We start from the raw sequence: 13023 nt of genomic DNA, 5'->3' as shown, positions 1-13023 counted from the left end.
AAGTCAACCAGAAGGTTAATATACTGAATCCTGATACAATGTTCTCTGTCCTACCTCAGAAAGGGTGCAGCCTGGAAGGGTCTCAGGTAATGAAAGTATTGGAGTTTTAAAGTGGAGAAATATAAAAAGGTTGAAAAAGGTTTCAAAGTCTTCTTTATAGCTTCCACTAAGTCCTGCTTCTCTGGTAGAATTTCATGTTCTCACATTTCAGTCGAGGTGTGTGCTGTTCAGTCATGTCAGTCATGTCCCCATGGACTGTAGCCCGGCAGGCTCCTGTCCATGGGATTTCCCAGGCAAGAATACTGGAGTGGGTTGCCATTTCCTTCTCCAGGGAATCTTCCCAACTCAGGGATTGAACCCCGGTCTCCTGCATCACAGGTGGCTTCTTTACTGTCTCTGCAACAAGGGAAGCCCTTCAGTTCAGGTAGACCTTGATAACCAGGTAATCAATCAGTTTTTTTAAATGTGCTGGATGATTAAGATGGAGAAAATGGGACTTAACCTAGTCTTAAAGAATGAGTAGCATTTGGGTGGGTGGGTGCTATCATCTGAAATGTTTGTGTCTTCCTAAAATTCATATGTTGTCCTCTTGACCCCTAAAGGGGATGGTATTAATAGGTGGGGCCTTTCTGAGATGCTTAAACCAGGGGGGAGCCCTTGTGAATGGGATTAGTGCCCTTATAAAACAGGCTCTGGAGGGATCTCTAGCCCCTTCCTGCACGTGAGGACACAAGAGGTCTACAACGCAGAAGAGGGCCCTCATCCAATCATGCTGGCACCCTGCCCTTGGACTTCCAGGCTCCAGAACTGTGAGAAATGACTTTCCATTGCTTATAAGCTACCCAGTCTGTGATATTCTGTTACAGCAGCCTGAATGAACTAAGACAGTGGGGATGAGATGAGCATGGCAGTCCCAGGAGAGGATTCCTGCGTGCTTCTACTAAACACAATCTAGGATTACCACCCTTTCTCAGGTGAGCCCCCTTGGTTTCAAGCAACAAAAATAAACTCAGCCTAGCTTGGTGAAAAGGGAAATATTTGTGGAAGAAATAATGAATGGGCTATCTCATGAGCCATCCCCTCAGTTTCAACCACTTGCAAAGACTAACTGGCTTTCTCTGACTCCCAGTTCTCAGAAACAGATCTGATTGGACCAATTCGACTTACATGGTCACCCCAGTCAATTGACTCTTGCTGAGAGTCTGGATCCCATGGGATAAACATGGCTGCTTTGAGTAACTACAAAAAATGAAGGCCAGTACAAACTGGACTACACTAATGCCACAGTTCCTTCACATGCTCCAGGTTCCTGCTGTCCTGGAGTTAAAGATTCAGCTGAAATCTGTGACTGAGTAGAAATCTTAATTCAATGTGGAAAATATGGCTGCCAGACTTAGCAAATAAAAGTACAAGATGCCCAATCAAATTTGAATACTTAACAAAAAAAATTTATACCATGTGATATTTGGGACCTACTTATACTAAAAAAATAAAGCTTCATTGTCTGAAGTTCAAGCGTAACTGAGCACCCTATATTTAACTGCCAAACCGAGTGGAAAGCTGGTCCTTTTGTGAGACTCTGAATTCTTGACATTTCCAAAATAATAATCACATCTCTGGGAATTTAAGCACCCAGGACAGATGTAAGGGTTTTCAATATGCCACATCGAGGACACTGTGAATGAAGCCAGCATCCTGAGAGCAGGAGGTGGACCTGCATAATTATCAGTGAGTTAAATTGCTTTGTTGCAGAGAGCCAGCTTATTAAACATGCATTTCAATTTTGGAGTGGTTGGCTGAAGAACTTGATTATCAACAGATGGGAAATCCCTCGCTGCAGCCGTGACCTTTACCTGTCATGTTGGCACACAGGACCACATCCAGATGACACTAGGAGAACTTGATGCCAGCATCCAGAGCCTCTGGACAGGGCACCCTGGGCTTCCCTAGGGCTGGGATGGGAAGGTGGAGGGCCACGATGGTTACCTAGCTGGGTATATGGCCTCCTTGGCTTAAATGGGTCTTCTTACGACTTCACTCTTCCCTCTCCGTGAAAACAACACTGTTCTTAGTTGTTAAACAAACTTGGGTCCCTGTCCTGCTGCTACCCCTTACAAGCTTTATGAGCCAGAGCAAATCATACAACTACTTTGAGCCTTAATTTCCTCATCTATTAATTGGGAATAATAATATTACCCACTTACAAGGTTATTGGGAGGAATCAGTGACCTCCTGCCTGTTTAAGTGTCAGATTCCATGGACCCCAGCCCCTCCAACTTGTCCTAGTCTCCCTCTTTCCTATTATCTAGGTCCCCAAGGTCAGTCATTTTAGTAATATCCTCCCAGCTACCTCAAAATGTGTGCCTTTTTTACAATTCTGCTCTGTTTATTGGCAAGCTTATGGATTTGTTGTCCCACTGTCTCTACCTCTGGACCAACCAGCTGGCTGGCATCAAATCAGAAATCATGTTAATAAGTCAAATCATATTATCCAACCTCAGACGGCCTCTCCTTGTACTTAATAATCCTACTGTTCTCCAGTAGATGCACATCTCAGAGGCTTCATGACTACCACAGCATCCAAAATATTGCTTATATTTTGCTTTTTAAATAACATTAAATAGTATATTGGGCTTCCCCAGCCACCCAGGGGTAAAGAACCTGCCTACAATGCAGGAGATGCAGGCTTGATCCCTGGGTCAAGAAGATCCCCTGGAGGAGGGGATGGCAACCCACTCCAGTATTCTTGCCTGGAGTATCCCATGGACAGAGGAGTCTGGCAGTCTATAGTCCATGGGGTCTCAAAGAGTTAGACATGACTGAGTGACTAAGCACAGCATATTTTATCATTATCATGATTATTATTGGTGAGGGAGCAGAGCATAAGTACAGGATAGGGAATTGAGGTCTTCTGAACTTCCTTACTCAGAATCCTACCTTAAAGTCAGCTCCTTCATAGGACTTCCTTGGTGGTCCAGTGACTAAATCTCCACATTTCCAATGCAGGAGGCCTGAGTTCAATCCCTGGTCAGGGAACTAGATTCCACGTGCCTCAACTAAGAGTTCACATGCCACAACTTAAGATCCTGCATGTCAAAACTAAGACCTGGCACAGCCAAATAAATATACTTTTAATATAGGTCTTTTACCTCTTTTTTAAAAACAACTTTTATTTTATTTTTGGCTGTGCTGGGTCTTCATTGCTTTGCATGGGCTTCCCCTAGTTGCAGAGTGGGAATTACTCTTCGCGGCAGTGCAAGGGCTCCTCGTGGCGGCTTCTCTTGCTGAGATCACAGCCTCTAAGTGCTCAGGCCTCAACAGTTGCCGCACATGGGCTCTAGAGTGTAGGCACAGTCGTTGTAATGCAAGGGTTCTCTTAGCACGTGCAATCTTCCCAGATCAGAGATCAAACCTGTGACCCCTGCATTGGCAGGCGGACTCCCCATCCATGGCACCATCAGGTAAGTCTAAAAATTTGTTTAAATTAAATAAATAAATAAAGTCAGCTACTTCTTAAGGTCACCAGTGGTGCCCGGGGCCCTCTGCCTATTGACTGCATGCAGGTGCGTACTCAGTCGCTTCAGTCCTGTCTGACTCTCTGCGACCCCATGGACCGTAGCCTGCCAGGCTCCTCTGCCCATGGGTTTTCCCAGGCATGAATACTGGAGTGGGTTGCTGTGCCCTCCTTCACGGTATCTCAGGACCCAGGGGTCAAGCCTGTATCTGCTGCACTGGCAGGCAGATTCTTTACCTTGTCATATTGTCTAAAAATCCCCATTTGTCTATGTCATATTTGGAGTTGAACCCCATGTCTCTCCCCTGTTGCAATATCCCATCCCAATAGTCATAAATGTCTCCCTTATCATTTTAACAAGTGTTAGAATAATTATTTAACAGTTAATAACACCTGGAGCATGTCTTTTAATTCTGAGGAAGCCTATGCTCCACCTAAGACCAAGGAGTCAGAACCATGGGCATGGTTCTGATGTGCACCTGGATTGAGAAACACTGGCCCAGAAGGTCTGCACAAATCTCCTGTGAGGTGGACTGGCTCTTCGACTGGAGGGTCCCTTGAATTCTGGCTGGGTTGACCTTCACCTCTGTCTCAGAGCAGCCCTGTCCCCTTTGTCCAGTCCCGCCAGACACTGTGTCCCTCCTCCATACATCTGCTCACACTAGCTTCCCTTCCTGAAATGCCCGCTCTATGCCCCCTGACCACCAGGGGAAGATTGCTCACACTGAAGAGCCCACCTCAAGCATCACCTCCCCCAGGGAGCCACCCCCAATTCTTCTTGCCAGGGATATAATGATCCCTTCCTCCTTCCGTCCCCACAGACTTGTCAACCAGGTATCACCACGTGGCCTTCCCTAGCACACCTGGGTGTTACTGCATCCAAGATCATACCGCTCGCCACTCAACAGCCCAGAAATCACAAAAACAAGTTCTTGGGGCAAGGAATGATGATTTGGAAAGCCAGCTGAGAAGATGGTGGGGTTCATGCCCCAGAGAACCATCTTGCCTGAGTTAGAATTCAGGCTGCTTTAATATTACAACAGGAGGCAGTAAAGTCAAACACCTCCTGGTTGCCATCAGCCCCCAGAGGGCATGTGTTCATTTCTTCCTCCCGGCAGTTATGCACAGGTGGGCCTGGTCAGGAGGCTCTGAGCCAAACAAAGGTATTTTAGCTCAATGTTTATTCCCTGGGAAGCAAGTTTCCCAGAGATGGGCCCTCGTTTATAATTTAAGCTTATAGGCAACATCCCTTTAGCGATTAACTTAGAATACAAAGGTTCTTCCCCGTCACACTGGGACTTCTTTTGCCCTGTCCGCAGGCCTGACAATGCACAAAGCAAGCCACAGCGTGGCTGATGTCACTAAAACATCAAAATGAAATGCGGCTCCTCACCAGCCACCCTGGCTAAGGGCGTAAAGAGTAGGACTTGATATTCATGTCAACAGGTACTAGGTTTTCAGAAATTACCCATCTGAAATTAATACTGACACCTGAAAAGATAAAAACAAAAACTTTCCATCAGGCAAAATGAAACTTATTATATCTGCCAGAAAACTGTAAACTTGGATAAACCTCAGTATTGAACACATAAATTTGTTGATAGCAAATATCAGGAATCTTACAAGACAGAGCATGGAACTCAGTGTCAGGAAATCTGGACTATAAATGAATTCAGCCACTTTCTAAGTGTGTAACTTTACGTAAGATACTTAATTCCCATGAGCCTCACATTTCTTATCTATAAAGCAGGGATTGTAATATTACTTCATCTACTTTCTCCAACAGGTTGCTTTAGTCATTAAATAAAATAAAACCTGGAAAATCATATTTCCTTTCATTGTGAAGCTCCATACAAACACAAGGAAGAATTTAAAATTCTTGCTAATTACTTGTGCTTTGCTTTTTCCCTTAATCAGTATCAACACTTTCACATTAGTATGAAACAGATCGAGATGTCCATTCAGGAACAACTAAGAAGGAAGGTTTATTTTAGAAAGACCGTGGGATGTTGTTAGAAGATTATGTCTTTCCTCTTAAGAAATAATATGCAAATAACTTTATCTGGCTGACATTTTTCCATATAAACTGTAATAGAAACTATCTTGGACCTGTATAATACACTTATGTCTAAATTGTAAATAATAACTAAGGGGAAAGAATAGCTAAGGAAAGTAAAGGAAAGGACAACACATGATGAAAACTGCAATCTCAAAGGTGTTGAGGATCCAAAGCAGGCCATGTGTATATAAACAGATGTATATTGATATTTATCATTGTGCTCAATTCTCCTCTTCCTTATCCATCTTCTCCCTGTATAAGTCAAATCTTTCCTTTTTTTTTTTTTTGGATCAACGAGGTTTGGAGATATGAACACACTGGCAGTGTATGTGTGTTTTCTTTGTGTTTTGGTCATGCTACACGGCTTATAGGATCCTAGCTCCCTGACCAGGGATTGAGCCCAGGAGCTTGCAGTGACAGAGCAGAGTCCTAACCACTGGACCACCAGGGAATATTTTGTGTGTATGGATATGAGTGTTTGTGTGCATATGTGTGCTAAGTCGCTTCAGTCGTGTCCGACTCTTTGAGATCCTGTGGACGGTAGCCCGCCAGGCTCCTCTGTCCATGGGATTCTCCAGTCAAGAATACTGGACTGGGTTGCCGTGTCCTTCTCCAGGGGATCTTCCCAACCCAGGGATTGAACCTGCATCTCTTACATCTCCTTCATAGGCAGGCAGGTTCTTCACTGCTAGTGCCACCTGTGTGAGTGTTTTTTCCCTCTAGTCTGTTTTTTAAGTTTGGCTGATTTATACTGTTTTAGGTGTATGGCAAAGTGGTTCAGTTATACCTATGTGTGTATATATATACACATATATATATATACGAGGTGGACAAGGTATTGTTCAAAATGGCATCTCACATGCCCCCAGTAAAACGCTGGTCCTCTGAGTCTCGGGTATTTCGGATAAACATCAACTGCTTCATGCCCAGTTCTCTCATCACTTGGGTCAACTCAGCATAGGTATACCATTTACTCAGGATATTCGGGAGCTCTCCCACATTCATCCATGTGGTGCGGATGGCAATGTTAATCCATGCCATCAGGGTGTGCATTTGCATGAGTCGCCTAGCGTTCTGCAACATTTATTTCAATGAGGGATGAGTGGTTATAGAGGCTAACTGTTCTCTCTCTTCCCCAGAACAAATGATACTGTCCGCCCCTGCGTCCCAGAGTCACAAAAGCCATGCTACCAAGGGTTCCCCTTGCTTTTGCCGCAACTGCTTACCCAAGCCAACCAACTCTGCCTGAGTATTTGGTCGATACGTTGTGAACTCAGTCACATTGGGGGTCCCATGAGGACGCTCCCCCCACCCCAGGGGTGATAGGTTGCTTGCGCTTCACTTTCTGCACAACTGGGGCCCCACTGACAAGCGGAGACCTGCGGTCTCACCAGGTTCACCGTCATCGTCCCTCCTTACCTCATAGTCCGAGGTGCTGGGCTCCTCAAGGCCACGCGTCTCTTGCTCCAGCATACGTACACGCTGCTCTAGCCCTTCCTCCCGTCTCTGCAGTTCATGCACTGGCACAGCATCATGGCAGGCACTGTCCATATTCACCTTCAAGGAAGTCGAGAAAATCCACCCCAAGGTGCCAGTGGCGGCCCGTGCCGCTTTGTCTGCAAACTGGAACCCACCGCCTGTAACGCCTTTTCAACACTATCCGGTGACCTGTCCGCTGCCTCCCAGCCTTCCACTGGGTACCACATGCTGAGTGGTGGCCACCGGCTTCCTCCTTCCACCGGAGCCTCAGGCTCCCCTACCTGCTGGGCATCCTGCCAGGTATCCTGCCAACTACACCAGTTGTCTCACTGTTTGCAAATTCGCTGAACCCAGGGTAGGCAAGACACAAGTGGGGAAGCCGGAAGAAAACTCAAAGGGGTGCGGGAACTGCAGACATGTGTTTTCTCTCTGGGCTGGTGCAGCAGCAAAAGGGGTTTCTCAGGTGGGGCTCATATAGGTCTACAGAACAAAAGTAGCCGGTGGCCAAGCAAGTACATCGTGACCCACATGTGCGGTGCTATCAGTGTTCTAGCTGTTACATAACCATGCAAAATCATTGTTTACAGGATACGGGGCGAGGGCGAGAGGGCGTGGGCCGAGAGAGTCTGCCTGATGCCATCTTGGCTACGTGCTATTTCCCCACACATATATAAGTGATATATGATATTTGTCTCCCTCCCTTTAGTTTTTTGTGGTTGGTTGCTTGCCTGGGGTGGTGGTATTTAACCTTATCTTTGACAAGTCATGTGGTATTAAAGTCTGAGATACTTGGGTATCACAAGTTGCTACACAGCTCTCTGGTTAGGATACAAGGGACATAGACTAGTTCTGGATGACAAGTTCTAGAAGCAGCAGAGTTAGCCAGGGAGATAAGTATTTTCTTCAAAGTTTTCTTGATGTAGAAGAAATTTTACAGATCATCTAGTCCAACCCTATGCACTTTCTCATTCTACAGATAAGGAAATCAAGAATGATCAGAGAGGGGAAAGTGACTTTCTTAAGATCACAGAGCTTTTACACGTCTTTCCTAAGCATCTTCCCTGTGCAAGGCATTATTCTGAGGCAGAATAATGGGACCTGGGGCCCTTTGCTGCAGTGCGGCAATCCTTGCACCTGGACATACCTCTCCTTGAGTTACAAAATACGAAGAAAATTTATGAAATTAAAAATAACTGCGTGCATGTGCAGTTGGAACAAATTCTGGACCAAAAGTCATGACTCTGCAACCCATGGACTATAACCTACCAGCTTCCTCTGTCCATGGAATTTTCCAGGCCAGAATACTGAAGTGGGTAGCCCTTCCCATCTCCAGGGGATCTTCCCAATCCAGGGATCGAACCCAAGTCTCCTGCAGCTCCTGCATTGGCAGGCAGATTCTTTACTACTGTGTGACCTGGCAAGCCTAAAAGTTACAAAGACAAAACTAAAACAAAAACCCAACTGCCATTCTGGAGAGCTACAAGCAAAAAATCTCAAGTGTTGGAAGCAAAAGCAGGGTACTGCCCATACCCCATGCACTCGACACCACAAAGGGGTGGGCAAACTGCCTAAGCCACCCCTCCAGCCCGACCCCTGGACACACTCCTACCCTCTCCCCATCCATGGAAGGAATGAGCTTGCCCCCACTCAGGGAGTCAGCAAGCAAGGGAACTTACTTTTTTGCTTCCTCCTGCATCTAGCAGGAGCCCCAGTAAACCCTTACCTGAATTTCTTGTCTGATCTCTAGTCAATTTCTATTGATTGGGGAAGAACAAAAACCCTGGACAGTATCAATTCTATTGCTTGAGATGATTCCAGGATGAAAAAGAGCATGATCTCCATCCTCAAGGAGCTGAGGGTCTCATAGGGGAGCATGTAACATAAAGCAGTGAAATCACGACTAAGAAGAAATGCCTGAGAAGGCTGGAAGAACTGAAAGACTTTCTGATTGGGAAACGAGACAGGGTTTCACGAAGAACGTGGCATCTGTGCTGAACATCACAGGACGAAACCCCTGGGGACACATGGCACCCACACTGGAATATTTATTGTGTCACTGGTTGTCTCAGGCACCCCCCCTTGGAAAACAAAACCAGAATACTAGGAGATTAAAAAAATAACAATAATAAGGCAAGAAGGGAAATTGAGAAGAAACAGACTGGGAAAGGACAAGCAGAAAGCAGTACGTTGAAGGTAATAAAGGGAACATTGTTTTTAGGAAAAAAATAAACACAAAACACCTGCTGGGGGCTCACATCAATTTAAAATGCAAAAAGAAAATCAAAGAGTAGGTCTTTTCTGATCATGCTAAGAAGTTAAAGCAACTTGGTAGGATTATTCAACATAGTTATGGTGCACTAACCTTCTCAGATGTATAAACTATCCATTAGATCCATACTTGAGTTAAGGCAGAAAAGACCAGATAAGAGGGAAAAATACAAAGAAAAACAACTTTGAACTACATTTCAAAATGTGCAGGGGTTGGAAGAAGAGCCACTTGTGTGTGGAGATCCTAAGCCCTGCCGCAGGGGGCCAGATCAGCCTGGAGAATAGGAACCTGAGAGATCAACATGCATGATGTCATCAACATGAGTGATTGATTATTAAAGGCCCGGGGTGGGGTAAGATGACCCAGCGAGAGTGCGTGGGGTGAGAGGAGAACCTGGGCCAGGATCTGGGAACCTCTGACCTCTCCAGGGCAGGCAGTAGCAAGGAAGAGTCAGTGGTGACTTAGGTGATTTCCAGGGGAGCAGAGGGCAGAGTGCAGTGGTTTGAGGTAGATGTAAAACAATGAGAAAGCAAACCAAAAAATGTCTTTAAAGCCACCCTCCTGGCAGCTCTACAGGGGACAATAGCTTCTCCCTCCGGCAGTGGGCATGACTGCAGAATAATTAAACCCTGCCACACACACTGGAGAGCCAGACACTCCCACGGTCCAAAGGAGGAAGCTCACAGGCAGCTCTTGGAGGGTGATTTGCCATCAGACAGCTTTAAAGCTTCAGGAAGTGCTTTACTGTCTGTGTGTGAGCATGCTAAGTCGCTTCAGTTGTGTCCAACTCTTAGGGACACTACGGACGCACCAGGCTCCTCTGGACCTATGGACTGACTAGGACCCATGGGATTCTCCAGGCAAGAACACTGGAGTGGGTTGCCATGCCCTCCTCCAGGGGATCTTCCTGACCCAGGGATGGAGCCTGCATCTCCAGCAACTCCTGCATTGCAGGCAGATTCTTTACCACGGAGCCACCAAGAAAGCCCATTTCACTCCCTACACACCCCCAACCATGTGCACGCACACACACACACACACACATACACACACACAGGAATAATACATTTTAAATTGTATTTATTCATTTGTTGGCTGCACTGGGTCTTCATTGCTACTTGTGGGCTTTCTCTGGTTGTGGCGAGTGAAGGCCACTCTTCGTTGTGGTGTGTGGGCTCCTCATTGCAGTGGCTTCTCTTGTTGCAGAGCACGGGCTGTAGGCGAGCAGGATTCAGTAGTTGCAGCACACGGGCTCAGTAGTTGTGTCCCGTGAGCTTAGCTGCTCCTCAGCATATGGGATCTTCCCCAACCAGGGATTGAGCCTGTGTCCTCTGCATCGGCAGGCGGATGCTTAACCACTGGACCACCAGGGAAGCCCAGAAATAATTCCTTTAATTAGGGGACTAAACATCCCAGCATACATCTGCTGACCCGGCATAATAATTGGTGGCATCCCCTTTCATTCCCCAAGGTATATCAGTTTGGAAAATGGATTCCACGTGATTGCAGAGGGTCAGGGATGGTTGGGACAGGGGGTGGGGGTGATTACAAAGGGGAAGCAAGGGAGAGACGATTGTGGTGATGGAACAGTTTTACAGCTTGATTGTGGTGGTGCGTACAAAAATGTACTTGTGATCAAAGATGAATAGCAATACACACACATTGTACGTTGACACACAATGTCAATTTCCTGGTTGCTAGAGGTAAGCGAGATGTAATCACTGAAATTGAGCGAAGGGGACAAGGTCCTCTCAGTACTATCACTACAATTTCCTGTGAGTCTATAATTATTTCAAGATAGAAGGGCTGGGGTTTTTAAATGCTCTGGAAGCCTCCCCTGAGCGCTGGAGCAGGGACTTTGGAGAACGGACGTTCATGCCTCCAGTATTTGCTCGGATCTGTGCAGTTGCTAATAGGAACATAAGCAGCTGCTGCAGACAGGAGCTGGAGAAGGCTCTGTTCTTTAAAGTTTGGAATTATAAGACAGGGAGACCAGGAATTCTTGGTCACTCTTTCATGAGCTCTGGTACAAGAAAATAACCATTTCAGTGTGAATCAGCAGAGATAAATATACCTTGTGGAAGTGGATCAGTGGATGGCCCAGAACAGCTTAGAGACAGCGAAGGGGATTAGGAAGCAGAGCGAGGACTTTGGCATCCCCAGGATATGAGCTTCATCAATGTTCAGGAACTTCACAAGTGGCTCAGTGGTAAAGAACCTGCCTGCCAATACAGGAGAGATAAGAGAAATGGGTTGGATCCCTGGTTGGGAAGATCCCCTGGAGGAGGGCACGGCAACCCACTCCTGTATTCTTGCCTGGAGAATCCCCATCGACAGAGGAGCCTGGTAGGTCATGGTCCATGGGGTCTCAAAGAGTTGGACACAACTGAAATGACTTAGCACGTGCACAATGTTCAGGAAAACAGAGAATTAATAGTTAACCTCAGACACATAGACGGTTTGGTCAATGGCTTTCAGTTTATTCCTATCACAATTTTTGTCCTTCTCAACCACTCAGCTGATTTTCTTATTTATGTCACAACCTTAAAGGATCCCATGAGACATTTTTTAAAAACCATTTCCATTTCTTGAATGTTTTGCATTTACACCATTCATGTCATTTCATTCCGATCTTCACACAGACCTACAAAGTGGATATTATTACCCCCACTTTGCAGAGGAGAAAACTGGGACTCAGAGAGGTTAAGTAACTTGCCCAGTGTCACACAGATAAAAGGAGGTAGGGCCAGGATTCAAGCCCAAGTCATTCAGACTCTGAACCTGCCTCAGCTCCCCGAGTGCTGCAGTGCCTCCCCTGGGGTGAGTTAGGCAGGGGTAGTGGGAGTCACAGGGTCACCTGAGCTAGGTAAAGCCAAGTGCCACCAGTCACAATGTCGTTGCTTTGGTGGGTGGACCAGAAGTTCTCCCTTGGAGTAAAGCATCGGAGTTGGCCCTGTGCTCTGTCCAGCCCTAGTACCAGGTGGAGCGAGGGATGCCTCGGGTTTGCCCGTCCCTCCCTTTTTCCTCGGAGGTCTGAGTGAGAAAGAGGAGAACCTTCCCTCCTCACCGGAGCACCCTCAGGCTCTGTGCAGACGTCCATGGACTACAGACACTCAGGGCCTCCCGTTAAACTGAGACCCTGGCAGAATGGCCAGATGTCCCCAGCAACTCTGCATATGGAGTAGATCCCAGAAACCCGACCACAGGGTCTCTCTCACCACATCATCCTTTAGGTAAGTGGCATCTGCCTCGCATTAGAGAAGAAAGAATTTTCCTGGCCTGCAAACATCTCCAGCAAGAGCTCCACTGGGGAAAGCCTGTAAATTTCACTCTCACAGTGAAATCTGAGGATTCCAGGCCAAGTCGTTAGATCGGATATTCGGAAGCCAAGAAGAGGAGAGCAGCAGCTGAGACGTGGCTGACATCTTGACAGTTAAACTCCACAAACAGCGCCAAGGATTTTGTCTTCTGCTCACGTGACTCGGATGGGCGAATTGAAACGCCTCGGGGTCAGCCCAGGAGACTGGCGTGGTGACCGTACACAGCTCGGAAGTCTCTCTGCCTTTATCCTCAGACGTGGTTACAGAGGAAAGGGACTGAGAACAATTAGTGGTCAATAAAATATGCTTAGAAACTAGCAGCTACAGTTTCTTCAAGTGTATTTGCAGGCCCTGGGGTAAGGGCTTGAGTTGCATTTACCTC

At 46.6% G+C, this 13023-nt stretch overlaps 2 long non-coding RNA genes across 3 annotated transcripts; one reads left to right on the top strand and one right to left on the bottom strand.

Annotated features, from left to right (window-relative positions):
* Positions 1 to 337: 337 nt before the first annotated feature.
* On the top strand, positions 338 to 1297 carry LOC122679036. The gene is made up of 3 exons (XR_006336316.1): positions 338 to 442; positions 867 to 974; positions 1130 to 1297. It is a non-coding gene; the product is annotated as an uncharacterized LOC122679036 (long non-coding RNA).
* Positions 1298 to 10491: 9194 nt separating this feature from the next.
* LOC122678970 lies at positions 10492 to 12747 on the bottom strand. Of its 2 annotated transcripts, none has more exons than XR_006336297.1 (3): positions 12540 to 12747; positions 11396 to 11543; positions 10492 to 10535 (listed from the first exon to the last, which is right to left on the bottom strand). It is a non-coding gene; the product is annotated as an uncharacterized LOC122678970 (long non-coding RNA). The 2 variants fall into 2 exon arrangements; XR_006336298.1 differs by lacking the exon at positions 10492 to 10535 and adding an exon at positions 10625 to 10679.
* Positions 12748 to 13023: the final 276 nt, after the last annotated feature.

The sequence above is a fragment of the Cervus elaphus genome, chromosome 21 (genome assembly GCF_910594005.1).
Source record: "Cervus elaphus chromosome 21, mCerEla1.1, whole genome shotgun sequence".
Classification (NCBI taxonomy): domain Eukaryota; kingdom Metazoa; phylum Chordata; class Mammalia; order Artiodactyla; family Cervidae; genus Cervus; species Cervus elaphus.
The sequence above is the reverse complement of the archived record's forward strand: the minus strand, read 5'-3'. Positions and strand labels throughout refer to the sequence as shown.